Raw genomic sequence first — 7,310 nt, forward strand, 5'->3', positions numbered from 1 at the left:
GAAGGTCTGAATAGAACAAAAATGCTGACCCTTCCCAGAGTAAGAGAGAATTCTTCCTGCCTGATAGCTTTTGAACTTGGACATTAGAATTTTTCCTGTTTTCAGGGCGCCTGGGTGGCTCAGATGGTTAAGCGTCTGCCTTTGGCTCAGGTCATGATCCCAGGGTCCTGGGATCGAGTCCCGCATCAGGCTCCCTGCTCCTTGGGAGCCTGCTTCTCCCTCTCCCTCTCTCTCTCTCCTCCTCTGTCTCTCATGAATAAATAAATAAAATCTTTAAAAAAAAAAAAAGAATTTTTCCTGTTTTCAGACTCAAACTGAAACATCGACTCTTCCGGGGTCTTAAGCCTAATAGGCCTTCAGATTGGAACTGCACCATTAACTCTCCTAGATCTCCAGCTTGCCAATTTACTCTGTAGATCTTAGAATTTGCCAGACTCCATAAGGCATAAGCTTATTCCTTATAATTAATCTCTTTTACATACACACACACATATATACATAATCTATTATATTATTATACATTTTATTATATATCTATTGGTTCTGTTTCTCTAAAAACCCTAATACAACAAGTGATCCAAAAATTTACTTAGAATAATGGAACAAAAAAAATGGAGGTTAAAAATGTTTCAGAGGGAGGAAAAAACAAGTGGAAGAATTTACATTACTGATATAAAACTGACTTGGCAGGAGCAGAAAGAGGTAATGAGATATTGATAATAAGCTGACTGCATCATCAATCAGGAAAGCTGTAGCTAAACCATACATTTAATAAGTAAAAAATTATCATATAATAATAGCATTTAGAAATAGTACAGTAGCCATAAAAAGAAATGAAAGCAGAATTTTTTCAAACTCTTTATGGGGGGGCGAGGGGGTAAGACAAAGAAGGGGTGATCGAGGGCAGGAGATCAGTGATTATATTATAAACCTATCTGTCCAGCAGATTGGTTTTAAAACATATACATATATAACTTGGTTTTAAAACATATACATGTATAACTGTGGCAAAATTTTTAAAAAGTCATTTTTCTAAAAATGAATAAAATAATTTATTTTTGAGAAAACTAAACAAAGCATCAAAAAAGGCTATAAATCCTCATTTTCTTTATGTAAAACTTTTGTTTCCTATTATTGAAGAGCTGATTACCAGAGTTGTCCTCTGCTTTATTTTATTTTATTTTATTTTATTTGAGAGAGAGTGAGAGTGAGAGAGCATGAGAGGGGAGAGGGTCAGAAGGAGAAGCAGACTCCCTGCTGAGCTGGGAGCCCAATGCGGGACTTGATTCTGGGACTCCAGGATCATGACCTGAGCTGAAGGCAGTCGCTTAACCAACTGAGCCACCCAGGCGCCCTGTCCTCTGCTTTCTGACGGTGACTAGAAGTCATGTATATCATCCAGCTAGGATCATTCATAAAAAGAACATTTGATCATTCAAAATGCCAAGCAGCACGGGAAACCTTTCATATGAATCAATACATTCTATCTTCAAAGATGTTATTTTGTAACTTGTCCAGGGCTCATAGGTACTAAACGACAGACTAAAGAATCAAATACCTATATGTGAACATAGAGCAGATGTTCTGAATCTATCGCCTTGAAAAGAAAACTGGGAAAGGGGCATAAGGCCTAGAAAGAGGGAGCAGTTTTAAAAAGTTATAAAGGATGGAAAGTTCTGGGGAAAATCATGACTAGCACTCACATGTCCTCCTTCCTTTTCCCTGAATTCTTTGCATACCTCCTACCAAAAGAATCTTTTTTTTTATTATGTTATGTTATTCACCATACAGTACTTCATTAGTTTTTGATGTATTATTCCATGGTTCGTTATTTGTGTAGAACACCTAGTGCTCATTGCAATACGTACCCTCCTTAATACCCATCACCGGGCTAACCCGTCCCCCACCCTCCTCCCCTCTAAAACCCTCAGTTTGTTTCCCGTAGTCCATAAGTCTCTCATGTTTCCTCTCTTCCTCCGATTCCCCCCCCCTTCATTTTTCCCTTCCTTCTCCTAATGTCCTCCATGCTGTTCCTTATGTTGCTCATATGAGTGAAACCATACGATAATTGACTTTCTCTGCTTGACTTATTTCACTTAGCATAATCTCCTCCAGTCCCATCCATGTCGATGCAAATGGTGGCTGATGGCTGAATAATACTCCATTGTATATATGAACCACATTTCAAAATAATGTTTCTTTTTTTTAAGATTTTATTTATTTGACAGAGAGAGACACAGCGAGAGAGGGAACACAAGCAGGGGGAGTGGGAGAGGGAGAAGCGGGCTTCCCACTGAGCAGAGAGCCCGATGCGGGGCTCGATCCCAGGACCCCAAGATCATGTCCTGACCCGAAGGCAGACGCTTAATGACTGAGCCACCCAGGTGTCCCTCAAAAGAATGTTTCTAAAACCAAACTATGAGTATTCCCAGTCCAGGTTCCCATACTGCCTTATGTCTAGCTTATCCTTCTCTAACCATGCTGTACAAAAGGTGCCTCTTTATGTATCTGCATCCCAAACTAGACTGTAAGATCCTTAAAGAGGTATCCCCTTTATGTTTGTATCTTAATGTCAAGCCACATATTTTGTGCATAGCCCGCACTCAATAAAGGCTGGCTGGATTATTCGAATAATTATGTTTATGCTCACACTGCCCAAAATATCTTTAATCAATAAGCATTTATTTAGCGTGCATGATATGCCAAGTACTGAGGCACAGTTATTGTCCTTGGAAAATTTACAATTTAGAGGCAGAGGAACTCACATTAAAACAAACAAAAATAAATAAAGAAAAACCACTGTGATAAGGCAGGCAGCACAAGTCCTGTTTGTTCAGTACTTGTTGTTCAGTACTGGGGGAAGGGGTTAGAGAAAGAAAGATACTGTATTTAAATATCAGAGTTAAAAAGTAGTGACAGTGTTACTTTTGGGTACTGAGGAAACTACAAATCCCATTTTAATATGACTTTAGCAGGCAGGATGCTTACTGGATAGTGTCCCCTTGAGTCACACCATTGATTCAATACAGGAACAAATAATTATGGAGGTTCTATATATCTGTCATTTTGATTCATAGGCACCATGTTGGTATACAGTGAATCTTGCTTTCATGCACCCCTTGGTTCTTCCTATCCTCTTGGAAACATAGTTTAACAAGAAATAAATTCTGGTTTGATCAGTCGATAGGGTTTTTTTTTTTTCATTTTTATTTGCACAGTTATCTTTGGAGAAAAAGCCCACAGAGCAAACTGTGTGTTACCTGTATTCAAGCTACATGGCACTCTTCTGAAATATAAGGCAGTGAATACGAATGACAGTCTCTAGTCCTGTCTTTTCCAATCAGGAGGGGGTGACTAACATGAAGTCTCAAGAGTAGACTTTATAAGAATCCCAAGTAAATAGGAAAAAAAAAATTTAAAGCCAAACCCATTGAAATTAGACAACCTTCTTGATAAATATATTCCCTAACTTTACATACACAATTTAGTTGGACACCAATATCAAGACCAATACTGTACTAATTAGCCAGATTAAAGATAATGTGAAAATTTCCCTGTGACTAAGGAAGTCAGTTTTAATTATGAGGAGTTAATTTTAATAGGATTTCCAAACAACCTGAATTATACAGTAGATTCATGATACATCTTGGTCAATCACATGCTTTTATATCTTGTTACCTATATCACAAACATTTCAAGCTCGTCCTTATTTAGACTCCAAATTAATTCTTTTGACTTATCTTACCCTGGTTTCTCATAAATTTCCAAGATTTTTTTTGATATTTATGCTCATTTAGTCTAATTTAAGCTTTTATCACCCAAAAGTCCAATTTTGTACTTTGGTTATATCTAAAAAGTTAGATTTTCCCCATGGTCTTCAGCTAAAGCCTTTTTTATGCCATGAATTACACTGAGAGTCCACCTCTGGAGTCTTAAGATAATAGTAATTCTAAATCAGCTTTAATAGTCACTTAGTAGAAGCACAGGCCCCTTAGCATTCTCTCCATCTTTCTCATCTTCATCTACTTAAAATCTAAAAAGGCTTATGAAGTGTGCCTTCAGTGTGCAGTAGTCTCCTGCCCAGTCACCAAATGTGAAATAAGGAAATACTGTGATGGGCTTCAGGACATGACCCCCAGCGCCCATCCCCCCCAATATGGCACACAGGCACACTAAAGATCTTAAGCTGAAGGAATTCTAGAAAATGGCACAGGCAGGAAGGTATCTCTGACGTCACCTCTTGCCCTTCTCAGGAAGAGGTCATAAAACTCCCATGTGAAACACACCCTCCCTGTATCAGGGGGAAAGAAGACATTCTTATCACCAGAGACAGGGAACTGGGGGCCGAGAAACCTGTATAAGGAAACCTTGTTAAACTAATTCTCATCATTCTTACCTTTGTTATTATTTCACCATTTACTACCCCAGCCCAACTGCCTGTCTTGTCAATTCTTCACAAATGTACTGTTTCTCTGTCTAAAAAGTGTAAAAGCTTTCTGCTCTGGTCACTTCTCCAGGTCTTCATTCTCTTGTGAAAGCTCCCATGTACATGTAAAGATTCAATAAAAATTGTATGCTTTTCTCCTGTTTAACAGTCTTTGTCGGTTTAATTTTCAGACCCACCCAGAGGCCCTTAAAGGGTGGAGGAAAACTTTTTTCTCCCCTACAGTTGGTAATGCAAAATGCTAAAAGGGATAGTGAAGTCCAAGGCAGTAGAGAAAAATGTCCACTGATCATTTTTAGGTGGTATCTTGTTGTACTTTAACCTGCTAAATTAAAACTACAGAAATATATCTCTTAGAAAAACAGAAATGGAAGGAAAATTTCCAAAGTCATTGTACGAGGCCAGCATTACTTAATCCTCAAACCAGACAAAGACCCCACCAAAAAGGAGAATTAGAGACCAATATCCCTGATGAACATGGATGCAAAAATTCCCACCAAAATACTAGCCAATACGATCCAACAGTACATTAAAGGGTTATTCACCACGACCAAGTGGGATTTATCCCTGGGCTGCAAGGTTCGTTCAACATGTACAAATCAGTATGATACACTACATTAATAAAAGAAAGGACAAGAACCATACAATCCTCTCAAAAGATGCAGAAAAAGCATTTGAAAAAGTACAGCATCCTTTCTTGATTAAAACTCTTCAGAGTGTAAGGATAGAGGAAATATATCTCAATCTTATAAAAGCCATCTGTGAAAAACCCACAGCAAATATCATTCCTAATAGGGAAAAACTGAGAGCTTTTCCCCTAAGGTCAGGAACACGGCAGGGGTGTCCATCATCACTACTGCTATTCAACATGGTACTAGAAGTACTAGCCTCAGCAATCAGACAACAAAAAGAAATAAAAGGCATCCGAATCAGCAAAGAAGTCCAACTCTCACTCTTCGCTGATGACATGACACTTTATGTGGAAAACCCAAAAGACTCTACCCCAAAATTGCTAGAACCCATGTAGGAATTCAGTAAAGTGGCAGGATATAAAGTCAATGCACAGAAATCAGTTGCATTTCTATATACCAACAAAGAGACAGAAGAAAGAGAAATTAAGGAGTCGATCCCACTTACAATTGCACCCCAAGCCATAAGATACCTAGGAAAAAAACCTAACAACGAGGCAAAGGATCTGTACTCAGAAAACTATAGAATACTCATGAAAGAAATTGAGGAAGACACTAAGAAATAGAAAAACATTTCATGCTCATGGATTCGAAGAACAAATATTGTTGAAATGTCTATGCTACCTAGAGCAATCTATACATTCAATGCAATCCCTATCAAAATACCATCAACTTAATCCTAAAATTTGTATGGAACCAGAAAAGACCCCGAATAGCCAGAGGAATGTTGAAAAAGAAAACCAAAACTGGTGGCATCACAATCCTGGACTTCATGCTCTATTACAAAGCTGTAATCATCAAGACGGTATGGTACTGGCACAAAAACAGACACATAGATCAATGGAACAGAATAGAGAACCCAAAAATGGACCCTCAACTCTATGGTCAACTCATCTTTGACAAAGCAGGAAAGAATATCCAATGGGAAAAAGACAGTCTGTACAACAAATGGTGTTGCAAAAATTGGACAGCCACACACAGAAGAATGAAACTGGAGCATTTCCTTACACCATATACAAAAATAGACTCAAAATGGATGAAAGATCTCAATGTGAGATAGGAATCCATCAAAATCCTAGAGGAGAACACAGGCAGCAACCTCTTCAACCTCATCTGCAGCAACTTCTTTCTAGATACATCTCCAAAGGCAAGGGAAGCAGAAGCAAAAATGAACTATTGGGACTTCATCAAGATAAAACCCTTTTGCACAGCAAAGGAAACAATCTACAAAACCAAACGACAACAGACAGAATGGGAGAAGATATCTGCAAATGTCATATCAGATAAAGAGCTGGTATCCAAGATCTATAAAGAACTTATCAAACTCAACATCCAAAGAACAAATAATCCAATCAAGAAATGGGCAGAAGACATGAACAGACATTTCTGCAAAGAAGACATACAAATGTCCAACAGACACACAAAAATTGCTCCACATCACTTGGCATCAGGGAAATACAAATCAAAACCACAATGAGATACAACCTCACAGCAGTCAGAATGGCTAAAATGAACAACTCAGGAAACAACAAATGTTGGCAAGGATGCAGAGAAAGGGGGACCCTCCTACACTGTTGGTGGGAATGCAAGCTGGTGCAGCCACTCTGGAAAACAGTATGGAGGTTCCTCAAAAAGTTGAAAATAGGGGTGCCTGGGTGGCTCAGTCGTTAAGCATCTGCCTTCGGCTCAGGTCATGATCCCAGAGTCCTGGGATCGAGCCCCGCATCGGGATCCCTGCTCAGCGGGAAGCCTGCTTCTCCCTCTCCCACTCACCCTGCTTGTGTTCCCTCTCTCCCTGTCTCTCTCCCTGTCAAATAAATAAATAAATAAAAATCTTTAAAAAAATAAAAGTTGAAAATAGAGCTACCTTACGACCCAGGAATTGCACTCTTGGTTATTTACCCCAAAGATACAAATGTAGTGATCCGAATGGGCACATGCACCCCAATGTTTATAGCAGCAATGTCCACAATAGCCAAACTGTGGAAAGAGCCCAGATGTCCATCAACAGATAAATGTATAAAGAAGATGTGATACACACACACACACACACACACACACACACACACACACACACACTGGAATGTTACACAACCATCAAAAAATTGAAATCTTGCCATTTGGAACAATGTGGATGGAACTAGAGGGTATTATGCTAATCAAAGTAAGTCAATCAG

Source organism: Eumetopias jubatus, unplaced genomic scaffold (genome assembly GCF_037043125.1).
Source record: "Eumetopias jubatus isolate StellerSeaLion01/CBP00866 unplaced genomic scaffold, mEumJub1_p1.0 scaffold_11, whole genome shotgun sequence".
Lineage (NCBI taxonomy): Eukaryota > Metazoa > Chordata > Mammalia > Carnivora > Otariidae > Eumetopias > Eumetopias jubatus.